General features: G+C 38.6%; 1 long non-coding RNA gene and 1 pseudogene across 4 annotated transcripts in view; both read left to right on the top strand.

The window, feature by feature from the left end:
* Positions 1–12,304, top strand: part of LOC308609967 (3-hydroxyisobutyrate dehydrogenase, mitochondrial-like) — a 28,886-nt pseudogene extending 16,582 nt beyond the window's left edge. Inside the window, exon 3 of the transcript in view lies at positions 11,237–12,304. The product of the transcript in view is annotated as a 3-hydroxyisobutyrate dehydrogenase, mitochondrial-like (transcript). The remainder of the gene's footprint in view (positions 1–11,236) is intronic.
* Positions 1–13,220, top strand: part of LOC308609961 — a 186,036-nt gene that overhangs the window by 19,487 nt on the left and 153,329 nt on the right. The gene's annotated exons all lie outside the window — the stretch shown is intronic.

Genomic DNA, 13,220 nt, shown 5'->3' with positions numbered 1-13,220 from the left:
ACTTTAATACCTTTCTTTCAATAGCAGAACAGACAGAAAATCAACAAGAAAATAAAAAACTTGCACAACATTATCAATCAACTAGACCTAACAGCCATCTATAAAACATTCCACCCAACAGCATCAGAATATACATTCTTTTCAAATGCACATGGATATACTATATGCTAGGCCATAAAACAAATTTCAGTACATTTTAAAGGATATAAACAATACAAAGAGTGCTTTCAGATGACAACAGAATGCAATAAGGAATTGTTAACAGAAAGAAATGTGTTGAAAATCACAAATGGAAATTAAACAATATATTCCTAAATAATTCATGGGTCAAGTAAGAACTCATAAGGGGAATTAGAAATAATTTGAGATGAATTAAAATGAAAGTATAACATATTAATACTTGATTGGTCACACATAGTCTTTTGAAAAGCAGAGGGGTTAGACAAAGAGATCTAAATTAATTAAAAAATCATTTATTATTCTGGGAATAAAAAGAACTGGGCTTAGTCTCAGTTTTGCTTTTCTTTATCTTTGTGTCTGTTGATCATCTTGGAATAGTCATTACATAGTCAGAATACAGTTGCCATCTCCGGAATCAAATACTGTTATCTCTAGGGCTACCATAACAAGATACCACAAACTTGTTAGCTTAAAAGAACAGAAATGTATTTTATCACAGCTCTAGAAGCCAGAAGATCAAACTCAGAGTGTTGAGAGGGCCATGTTCTTTCTGCCTCAAGGGGAGGATCCTTCTTTGTCTTAACCAGATTCTGGTGGTGGCCATCAATCACTGGTGTTGGCGTTTTTTGACTTGCAGCTGCATCACTCTGGTCTCTTCCACTGTTGTCACATGGAATTGTCTCTGTGTGTTCCTGTCTCTGGAAACAATTTAAATAGAAATTTCTATTTTTAAAAAACAAACTGTTGATTACTATGCTCTATTTAGATAGTTCCTCTAACCCACACCCACCTCCATTTCCCCATATGTATTTGAGAAGGAAAGAGGAACTCCTGTGAGCTATCCTATTGGAAAAAATCAATGATACATTGTTTTACTAGAGATGCCTCTTACCTAAAATATTTGAATTAAATATAAAATCTGGGGAAATTATCACCCAGTTTCCCTCTTCTAGAGGCATGATCTAAATGATAGGCAGCAGAATATTTTATACCCATGAGGTTTGCTGACATTATTGATTTGATCCAGAATCTGTATTTTCTCTCTAAAGAAAACAGTATTCTCTCTTTCCTTTCTTTAATTTATAATGTTGATGTCTTAAGATTATTGTCAGAGAGGATGCTTGTAGTTCAAATGATTTGGCTGTATTTCACCAGTATTATTACAAGATAGTCAAACAATGGCTGGGCTCCAGTATAGACCTCAGTCCCTTTGTTCCACTGGGATACGGATGTGAAAGCCAGTGTTTCCTTATATTCCAAAGACCAAATAAATAAAACAAATAAATAAACACACAAAAAAACCAAGTAAATGAAACTATCTTAAAACCAACTCTCTTTCCTTCCTCATCCATGTTAATTCTCTTCTACCTAAAATTACTTCCTGGAAGTGATTTTTATGTTTCTTAGAGCCTCTTTATGTATATATCCACACTAATGCATATAAAACTGTTCCTTTTAGATCTTTTACTTTTTCCATTTGAAGAATTATTTTCACATGTCATATAGAGTTTATCCATTGTCCTAGATATGCATTTTTCCTGTGTATTTGAGCATCATAGGAAGATAAATTCTACTCTTGAAAATGTTAACTGGTGACTGAGACACAGAAAGCTATTCTTCTTACCATTTTTCAATAGTGAGTAGTAGATTCTGTAGGGGTGGAATTTTAAGATGTAAGTATACTGTTTTTCTACACTCCAATTACGTTCCCCTTATCATAGAAATTGACCAGTGAAGTGTCAGAATCCATGTACATACAATCCATTAAGTTATTAGATATAACGTTGGTCAGAAAAGCATACTGTGAAATGTTGCTTTTATTTAAACTCCCACTATTTTCACTCCATGGTTTCAAGATTTGACTTCTTTATTGCCCTCTGGTGGTGGGCTCTGTGAACTGCATATTTACGGGTCTGGAGCACATATCTTCCCGGAGGTATTCAACTCCTCAGTTACAAGCTAAAGAGTAGATGATAAGAAGCATTCAGATTTATTAAAACTAACTAAGAATATCAGTAGCCTGACTGTTGTTTCTAAAAATATAAAATATTTATCCTTCTGTTGTCAAACAACCATATTTCATGAAAAGAAGTATAAATCCTTTTTTGCTTGCAATAAAAGAACAATAATTGAAGGTATTCTTCATTTGGACCAAATACCTTCTCTGAAAACATAAGTTCAAATAGGAGTTGAACTTTGCAAAATATTCTTTAGTAAATAAAACTCCACATATAATTTCAAATTATCATTTAATTTTACCTTAAATTTAAATATCTATATTGACTTAAATGGTGTACTCTGTAATTTTGGATGATTCCCTCCTTTATATCTTCTTCCTCTCTTCAACAAATAAAATACATATGAATGCCTAACATGAGGTAGGGTATTCTCTGTGAAATAATGATGTTGGTATACTTGATTTTGACTTAGCAGAGGGATTGAGCCTCTGTGTTGGTGAATTCTCCCCAGATGGTGCGTGGGGAGAGGGTCAGGCATGTCTCTGTGCTCCTGAAGTTTTCTCTGTGAAACTGTCAACCTCCAATATCAGAAATAACTTCCTTCGTCAGAAGGGATTTTCAGACATTAAAAGTTTTCTATTAAAGTGCAAGTATTTTAAAAATCTATAAAATATAGGGCATTATAAATTTTCTTTAGTTACTACAAGCTGAATTTTAACTGAGAAGACTGGGGACTCCATGTATGTGTACATGCATGCATGCGTGCATGTTTATGTGCTACACACACACGTGTGTGTGTGTGTGTGTGTGTAGGTCTACTGAGGATACAGAACATATTCTGGACATGAACGAGCAGTGGTGTATCAGAAGGGAAAAGAATATAAAGGACCAGCTTCACCTGCTTAATTTGTCCCCTGACCTGGTGTCATCTTATTTTCCACCATCCTTTGCTGATCTGTATACTAAATACCCAGGGTTCCTGGGTACCCCCAGGTACCTCTGTAAGTTTTACAAGCCTATCAATATCCCATGTAAAGTGGATGGAACCTGGACTTTTTGCCCATCTAGTTTTCCGTTCCCTCAGAGTTTTCGTCTGAGTTATGTCATGGGGTAGGTACTGTTGTGAAAATTTGTGCTCACTTGTTAAATAGAAACTACTTATTTAACTGTTTAAACAAATAAACAGTATCTTAAGTCAGTTGCACGGCACCTCCAGTCTCCGCAAAGCAGAGTTACTTTGGGACAGGAAGTTCTTTTAGTTTCCCCTTAAATCAAAATACAAAGTTATTGAGCAATTCTAGGACCAACCCTATAGTTGCAAACTTGGGAAGAGATCACAGGATTCTGTAATCGTCTGCTTATCCCCTTACTGGGACAGCAAATAGCTCAATAGTTCTTATACTGAAGTTAAAAGGAAGAAGAATACCGGAACAAAGTCTGCATTTAAAGTCTGTGTCTTATTTTTATTTTCTCTTGGCACATAGTAGCTAACCGCTAAATGTTCTCTTGATAAATATTAAAAACACACAAGATACTTCATATACTAGGGGTCATAAAATTTCAACTTTTCTTTTGGTGTAGGGGTTGATGATGAAAAGTTTGGAAACTTCTGATCCATGTTAATGTTCCTGCTTTGAGAACTGCAGGGCGCAGCTTTTAGATGGAAAAAGTTGCCAAGAGGACCAGAAGTAGAATAAAGACATTTATGTAATTGTTCCTTATAATTTCATTTATTGGTTTTCAGCATCTAACTTTGAAAAGTTGCCTGAGGCTGCCTAGGGTCTGCAATAAGGATCACAGCTGTGCTGTCCTACCCCCTCCCCACACGTGGGAACAGAGCCTCCCCAGCAGTGCTAATAGAGCCCCATGGCTTTCCGCCCACCTCGGTACTGCTCAAGGCAGTGGCTTTTTTCTACCAGCCTCACCCTTCTCCATTTGAATCTTTTTCTTCTTTCCAGTTTTATTGAGGTGTAATTGACATATAACACTGTATAAGTTTAAGGTGTACAGCATCATAATTTGATACATGTATATATTGCAAAATGATTACCACAATAAGGTTAGTTAACACATCCATGACCTTACACAATTAATTACGTTTTGTGTGTGTGTGTGTGTATGTGTGTGATGAGAACATGTAAGATCTACTATCTCAGAAACTTTTGAGTATGCAATAGAGTGTTGTTAACTATAGTCACCATGCTGTACATCAGACTCCCAGGATTTATTCATCTTATAACTGGAAGGTTATACCCTTTGACCAACAACTCCCCATTTCCTCCACTCCCCAGCCCTTGACGGCCACCATTCTACTCGGTTTCTGTGAGAGCAGCTTTTTTAGATTACACCACGTAAAAGTGAGATTATGCAGCGTTTGTCTTTCTCTGACGTATTTCACTTAGCATAATGCCCTCAAGGTTCATCCAAGTTGTTGCAAATGGCAAGATTCCCTTATTTTTTAAGGCTGAATAACATTCAATTCTACATATGTGCCATATTTTCTTTATTCATTTGTCTGTCAATGGACACTATAGAAACAGAAACCCACTCAGTTCCTACAAGTGTCCAAGGTAACAATAGACAAAATATGGGTGTTGGTGGGTGTAGATCCAGGCAGTAGGTTAGACTACATCCCACAGACAGGAAGGCCACTATTTTAGGAGGAGCTGCTTTGAATATGAATCAAATAATAATTGATTTATATGTCACCAGTTCAGAACTAACTCATCTGTTTTAGACACCTCACCATAGATATGAAATGAGAATGAGTGGAAAAGGAGGCTTCTGAAGGCAAACAGTCATAAAACCCATTATTCTTCTGTAGCAAGGAGACTATACAGTCTTACCTTTAGAACCTCAAATCAAACAAAGACATGTAGCAGCCTCAGTAGGATATAATCACAACAGAAAAAATACAAGCAGAAGGCAGAGGAAAAAGAAGTGCCATTTGGTATGGGAATAAATAGCTCTGTATGTCTCAAAAGCCTCCTATAAACATGTCTGGGTGTCAATATAGTGTAATAATTAATATCCATAAACCCTGAGTCTTAAGAAAAAAGAACTGTATCTTTTGCTTTCTTTTAGAAAGGGACAGAAAGGTAACTATATTTGCTTTAAGAAATACAGAGACTTAGTGCACTTAAATATTTGATCAAATAATTTTAAAAATGTTTCTTACAGTATACATCATTTTCTGATGAAACAGGGGTAAAATAAGGTTCTAGGGTGTGAGGCAGGCATGAGGCATTATACACATTTTCTTTTCTGTCCTTTTGTAGCTGAATATCCTTTTCCAGGCCTAAAGAAGTAGTAAAATTATGCATCTAAGATTGCATAAAAGGTTTCATAGACATATTTTACATATATGCCATTAGATTTCCACAGAGTTATTTCAGGCTGCTGACAGGCTGCTTGCTTGAGCTGAGACCCCTCTAAACAAAGCCCAGGAAGAAACTAACAACTGTGAAAGCCAACTTATTTATTCTGTGAGTAACTTGGCTGCAGAGCAGACTAATTACCCCTTTAACCACACTGTTTGAACTCATTGTACTTATCTGGGAATCACTATTCTGAAAGTAGAGAAGGGGACTAGGGGAGTTAAAAGAGGCAAAAGATGTAAATATGGTCTCTTTGCAGAATGTCAAAGGTCAGGCAACAGGCTTATTTCTGATGGTTTTAAAAAGAGAAGATGAGTTGTGGTTTAAAGGTCCACTTTGGAATTCAAGTTCTACCTCAGGTGTAGCCTGAATGCTAGTCTCCACCTTGAGTGAATCACTGAAGGATCATTTCTCAGCACATAGTCAGTGTTTTTAAAATTTTCATATTATTTTATCCCAGTGAATAATATTGATGAGGGATTTTGACACTATTAAATTCTGCCAAAGGACTTAATTTTGTAATGATACCAAACCTTGGAAAATAAAGGAAGTAGAGATTGGTGAATCCTTGACAAATGATTAGAGTTATAACTGATTGTTTCATAAGGAAAGATAGGGAATGGATCATTTAGGAACCTGAATGAATACTTGGAATCTCATCTATTTCTGTTAAAAATACAGGTTAGTTGAGCTCAAAAATTGTAGGTATAAAAATTGTGTTTTTTGGTAATAAAATTTGTTTTAACCCTTCTCTCAATTATGCATTTAAATGTTGACCAATTCACAAGTAACTGTTTACAGTCAATGGATTGGCAAGTGGCTTTGGGATCATTCATTTTATAGTCTGGGATTTCCAGTGTTATCTTTATTTTCTCATTTATACTCTATTTCATACATTTTATTAGCAGTAGTAGTAGAAATAGTAGTAGTAGTATCATTATTATTTAGTTAGAGTAGAATTGTTTCTATAACTTCTTACGGTCAGACATATACTAAGCAACACACATTTTGAAAGCACTGGTGTTGGAGTAAATTCGATGTTGATGAGACTGGTCACTGCCCTTAAAGGAGCTTGTCTTCTAGTTGGAAAGATGTGACATATACAATAATCTGAGGCATTAAGTAAATACATGGGTCTGAGGGCAGAAGATCCTGAAGGAAGCAAGCTGCAAAGAACTCATTTTGAATCCTGGCATTAATATTGGCAGATCTCCTCACACCTTTTTAGGACAGTTATAGACAAAGCAAGTAGGACTGGAGAATACACTACAATGGCCAAAATAAGATTTAATGTCATTTCAGCCTAGGGGATTCTTTCTAGGCTTTGAGTATATGATAATTTAAATGCCCCCTAAATAGTAAATTTACTTTAATGCTGACAATGTAGAAAAGATATTTTGCTGCAAAAGTATACACAGTAGTAACAAGTGGATTTTGGAAGAAACTAATATTTTGTCTTATACTGATACTACACTATTGCCCTAGACCTAGCAGCAGCCTTTACTCTTTGTTGTTTTCTTCTAAGACTAAAGAGCCTCTTTATTTTTTTCCACCAACAGATCTCAGAGCAATCTGAGTGCACTGGCCAGTTGGGACACAATTATCATTAGAATTCTTGGCTAGAGAAGAAAGCTCCTAATTTAAGAATGGCTTTTTGCCTTCTGAGAGCTCAGAAGAGCAAATTGCAAGCCATCTACATTTATAAAACATGTTTTAGTATGGAACATTTCAAACATCTACAGGAGTAAAAAGAAAGAAGTAGAAACTTTCCTCAATTGTTCTCATCACATGTCCATTTCAGGCCAATAGATTTTCTCTGTCCCCTCTCTTACTACTACCACCATCATCCCCAGCAAGTTTAAAGCAAATCCCAGGTTTCTTTTTCTCAGTGAAAACGTCAGTATACATATTTCTAAAATGCAAGAACTGCCCTTTTTAAGCTCAACTATGTCATTATCACACATCCGCAAATAATAATAATTCCTTAATATCAACAAATAGCCAGTCAGTTCATGTTTCCTTGATTGTCCTATAAATGTATTTTTATTTTAATAACCATTATTTATTTGATTGCTGATCCAAACACAATTTCTTTTTTTTTTTTTTTTTTTTTTTTCTTTTTGCGGTATGTGGGCCTCTCACTGCTGTGGCCTCTCCCGTTGCGGAGCACAGGCTCCGGACGCGCAGGCCCAGCGGCCATGGCTCACGGGCCCAGCCGCTCCGCGGCATGTGGGATCCTCCCAGACCGGGGCACGAACCCGCGTCCCCTGCATCGGCAGGCGGACTCTCAACCACTGCGCCACCAGGGAGGCCCCACAATTTCTTTTAAAGTATAGGTTTAGAAGAACTCAATTTGCTCATTTTTCTTGCAAGTATTTGTCATTGAATTCAAAGCATTCATCCAGTAGGGTTCCCAACTGTCTGGATTATGCGGATTGCATCCCCTTTATGCTTATATATTTATCATGCTGCTTTGGCCCATGTATTTACTGTCAGTTGGTAGATAGATCTAGAGCACTGACATAATTCAGGTGTGATTTTTTGTCAAGTTTACTTCATAGATAATATTGATGAATTCCAAAAGGAACTATAAAGTGTCTGTCTTACTGTGACGTTGCGGCCATTAATGATCAATGTCTAGATCCATTAATTTATTAAGGGTACCAAATGGTGATATTCTACTAATTAGATTATTATTCATTTACTAGCTAGAAGATGATTTCATCAACTACTTGGTTGCCCTGAGTTACAGTTTAATTAGGAAAGGAAGAATAAATGTTTCTTTTATTTTATTTACCAGTTTTACAAAAAAAGAAAAAACAGGAGAGAGAAAGGTTGACTCCAAAGTAGCTTCCGAAGATGACTAATGAGGTATTTTCTTTCTTTGTTGTTGTTTTCAGTGAGGTTGTTATAAATATCGATGCGGAGATTGTCCCCTCTTAGGTTCACGGATCCTGTTCAAGTTGGCTCCTGAGTCCTTTCCACACAACCACAGTAGTCTTTGAAGTCTTCCCAGCTCTCTTGTATGACAAGGTGTAACAGGAACATCTTGTTCGTTTCTTATGCTGGATTTGAAATCAGCTATTTCTCCAAGGAGGCATTATCCACTGTGTTTATTCAAACTTGTGTTCCTTCTAGTTTAACCTTCTCTCGGGACATGATTTTTTTTAAACAAATTACTTACTGAATTTTTTCACCTTTTCAAATCTTGCTATTCTCCAATCACTTCATTTCTGAATTTTTCTAATTTCTTTTATGTTTTTCTTAAAACCAGTTTCTATTCCTTTTAAAATTTCTTTTACTTTTTCCGCAATATCAGGCAATAAATTTCATTTGTTCTGTGGACGTGTCTTTCTGTCATGTTTTCAGGATTTGCTGGAACTTTCTTTTCACCCTTCTTTTTTCTTTTTTTTTTTTCTCACTGATTTTCTACAGGATGTGAGTGGAATACTCTTCTGTCACTCATTTTTAAATGAAATAAGTTTCCACTTTAGGAGGGAATCATAGATCAGAATATAATTTCTAGCTTCAGAACTCCAGGGCTCACTATCTTCTATTATTTTCACAACATACTTTTAAAAAATGACCTTAAAATTTCTAAAATCTTCCTCCTTGGCCCTCCTCTGCCCAGGGCTCCTCTTTCTTGTCCTTGTTGAGTATGGGGATTTGTTCTGGAATGGTGCTTTGGTTTGATAGGTGTCAAGGTTTCACAGACCCCAGAACACTTGGCATCCTCAGAACATTTCAAAGTTCTTGCACTCAGCTGCAAAGTGGAGCCTGCAACGTTCACTCCCAGTTTCTGCCGCTGTTCTCAGTGAGTTTTTCAATCTCAGTGAGTTCGTGAACCATAGTAACCTTTGGCTCTCCTGAAAGAGAGAGAGAGTCCTTCCCTCGTCTTCCTCCCACACACCTTGGGATACACATATGTAGGTCTTTTTCCTGTTGTTGATTTGTTCCTACCTGGCTGTATGTTGCAGTTAATGTGGACACCTTGTTGTAGATGTTTTCTGTGGGTTTTTGATCTTGCTATCCTAGATGCTTTTCTTTCTTCTTTGTGGGGGTGGGGGCTTGTGTATTTAGGGGAGGGGTGGCATATTCAGGGATAAAAATCTTCTCTGTAGCCACCATCATTTCCCCAGAATCCTCTGCCATTAATATTTACAACAAAATCATAGGAATCATTATCCGGATCCTTAGGATAATCATTACATTGTATCTGTCTTTTTTCCAGGCTTCAAGCTGCCTGTGGCTCCCCACGTTAGTATACTGACATGACTGGGCAATGCCTAATTTGACAGGTTCTTTCTGTACTACCTTCCTCCTAATCATGACAGTCTTGTATGCTATACGTAGTCTTCTTTACTGATAGGGAATTTAGAAAATACAGGAAGCCATGGGTTTAATAGCTGAAAGTGGAATTAATATATTATTTTTCTCAGGTAAAATATCATAAGACTCCTTAGGCCAAAGTTGTAAAATGAAATCGCAAATTTCCTGGAATCACTTTGCAAACGTGAATGCCCACATAAAGTACACTAGGACTTGAATCCAAGGAATAACACATTTTTAGAGCCTCCAGATTTATAAACTTAGTACAATTCTGCATTACTTCTTAAGGCAACTGAAGAAAATAATTTTGTGATCAAATAAATATTGATTTTATTAACATAGTTATTTTAAAAGTTTATAAAGCTTTTAAAAAATGTTAAGGCTCTATCCGCCTCATCAGTTGTTATTTCTTTTCTAGAATCTTGGATAAAGGAACAGTCGTTTGAGGGGAAACATGGTATAAAATGGGAAGATAATCTAACAGTGAAGATAGTTATATCTCTTCCTGTGTGATGAACTACTCCTATGCTTGGTGGTTTAAAACAGCAGGCACTTTATCTCCTCACAATTTGTGAATCAGCAGAATGGGCTGGGATCCCCTGGGTGGATCTATCTTGCTTTCACCTGAGGTGACTACTGAGGCTGCCATCCTCTGGTTGCTGGACTGGGGCTGGTTGCTTTCACATGTCTGGCCATTGGTGCTGGCTGTGGCCTGGACCTATTCTCCACTAGGTTAGCCAGGCTTCCTAACATGTCAGGTTTCCATGAGGACAAGCCCTAAAGCACGAGTACTCTCCAAGCTTCAGCTCTTGATATGCCATTGGGCCAAAGCAAGTCATGTGACCAAACCCAGGTCAAGGTGGAACAAAACTACACAGGGTGAGAAAACGGGGGGGGGAGGGGCATTTGCACTGGGGGTCAGTAGTCTAACAAACTGTTGCAATAACTATATAAAGAAAAGCACCCCGGAGGACAACTGGTAAAAAATAAATGCGTGCGGGGTGGGGTGGGGGTTTGGCATGGGGGGGCAAAGGCAGTAAACAGGGGCTACCAAAATCTGAAGATTCTGGAATTTTTGGAAAATCCACTGGGATTAAAGGAGTTACACAACCATGTTCTGACACCAGAAGAAAGGTCCCAGTTGAACATCAGGGAAGTCTAGCGCTCTTCCTCCATCGCACCAATTTCCACATTTCTTTGACTCAGCATATTTGTAGAATGAATCATGACTTTCTATAAATTTTTAGTTCAGTTTTTCAAAGAAATAGTGACCTCGCTTCTATCTGCTGTGCCACAAAAATGCCGTAGAAAAAAATTCCTTCTGTTAAATTGCTCACTAGGTGAAATTGTATGTGTAACCTAGTAACAAAGAGGTATTAAGAATCGCCACAGCCGAGCCGGCCCTCCGCACCACGCACCCTATAGCAGCCAGTGGGTGAGCCGGGAGTCGAGGAGGTCACCATGGGAAGGAGGGGCGCGGGCAACGTGTCAGCCTCCTTCCGTCTCCGTGGAGCCACCTCCGGCCTCTGGTACAGGGAGTCGTCTGCAGCAGCCATCGGTGGCCAGCCTTGCAGCGCTGTGTTCTAGGTCAGTAGCTTCCAAGACTCCAGTTGGATTCACTGGAGTAGGCAACGTGGGGAATCCAATGGCAAAAGAGCTCTTGAAACATGGCTAGCCACTCACTATTGCTGATGTGTTCCCTGATGCATGCAAAGAGCTTCTAGATGCAAGTGAACCCGGTAGTGTCTTCTGCAGCGGATGTAGCCGAAAAAGGTGACAGAATTATTACAGTGCATCAATGTGCTAGAAGCTTATACTCTAGCAAATGGAATTCAAAAAAAAGTGAAGAAAGACTATTAATAGATTCCAGTACTGTTGATCCTATGGTTTTGAGAGAATTGGCCAAAGAAGTTGAGAAAATGGGAGCAGTTTTCTCGGATGCCCCTGTTTCTGGTGGTGTGGGAACGGCTCGGTCTGGCAACCATACATTTAGGATGGGAGGGGTTGAGCTGCTGTGGTGCATGGGCTCCCATGTGGTGCATCGTGGAGCTGTTGGGACTGGCCAGGCTTCGCAGATCTGCAAACACTTGCTGTTGGGTGTTCGTAGGATTGGAGCTGCTGAAGCTATGAATCTGGGACTCAGGTTAGGGCTTGACCCAAAACTCTTGGCTAAAATCCTAAATACGAGCTTAGGACGATGTTGGTCAAGTGACACTTACAATCCTGTACCTGGGGTGATGGATGGAGTTCACCTGGCTGATTACTATCAGGGCGGATTTGGAGCAACACTCATGGCTAAGGATCTGGGATTAGCATGAGGCTCTGCTACCAGCACGAAGAGCCCAATCCTTCTGGGCAGTCAAGCCCATCAGATCTGCAGGGATGTTGTGCGTGAAGGGCTACTCAAAAAAAGACTTCTCATTCGCGGTCCAGTTTTTGCAAGAGGAGGAGACATTCTGAGTTTGCCCTCTGGCTGTGAACACTGAAACATTGAAACCAAACTGTGTCTTGGAGCCCCTTATGGCTCACTCCACAGGAAAATGGGCTTAATCAAAGGTCAACTGTCTGCTTTTGAGTGTCCAGGTCAGGGGTCCCCAACCCCTTGGCCTCGGATGGGTACCAGTCCGCAGCCTCTTAGGAACTGGGCTGCACAGCAGGAGGTGAGTCGCAAGCAAGCCAGCTATAAGCTTCATCTGCCGCTCCCTATGGCTCACATTACCGCCTGAACCCCACACACCCCGCCCCACCTCCCCGGAAAAATTTGCTTCCAGGAGACCGGTCCCTGGTTCCAAAAAGGTTAGGCACCTCCGGTCTAGGTCACAATAGATCCTGGGATTTTTCACCCATTTTAAACTGCTTATTCTTTTTATCTATTTAACAAACATATCATCTGTAATTTTTTTTTTTCCTGCAAGCCACTGATGGTAACTGCTAACTAGCTAGCTGATTGGCCTTTTTCAAAAGTTTGATTCCTGAGCATCTTCAGCTAAAATGCTGCCTACTTCACTCAGGATATTATTTACTCCACTTTACAAATAAAACTAAAATTGTTTTCAACAGGATAAAATCTATCCTCGAGGAAAGAAAAGAAATTGGTGTGAGAAAAGGTATTAGAGAAAGGGGAAGTATAGTGAATTACTACCTGTGTGCCTCAGAAAATGTGTCCTGTTATCCCAGTGGTGATATTCTTGCATTGAGATTACTGGTTTATTTTCTAGGAGTTGTTAAAGCAAGAGAACTCCTTGCTGCATGTTATGTAATTTGGACTCTGTTACAATTATCTTGGTGTGCCCATCTTGTAACAACTTCCCATACTCAGCAAACTGTTTTTTTCATATTTTTGCTTCCTTGTACATTTTTACTGCATATTTTTTAC

Source organism: Mesoplodon bidens (genome assembly GCF_964165515.1).
Source record: "Mesoplodon bidens genome assembly, contig: HAP1_SCAFFOLD_206, whole genome shotgun sequence".
In the NCBI taxonomy this organism is placed as follows: Eukaryota; Metazoa; Chordata; class Mammalia; order Artiodactyla; family Ziphiidae; genus Mesoplodon; species Mesoplodon bidens.
This window is presented reverse-complemented; position numbering and strand designations above follow the sequence as displayed.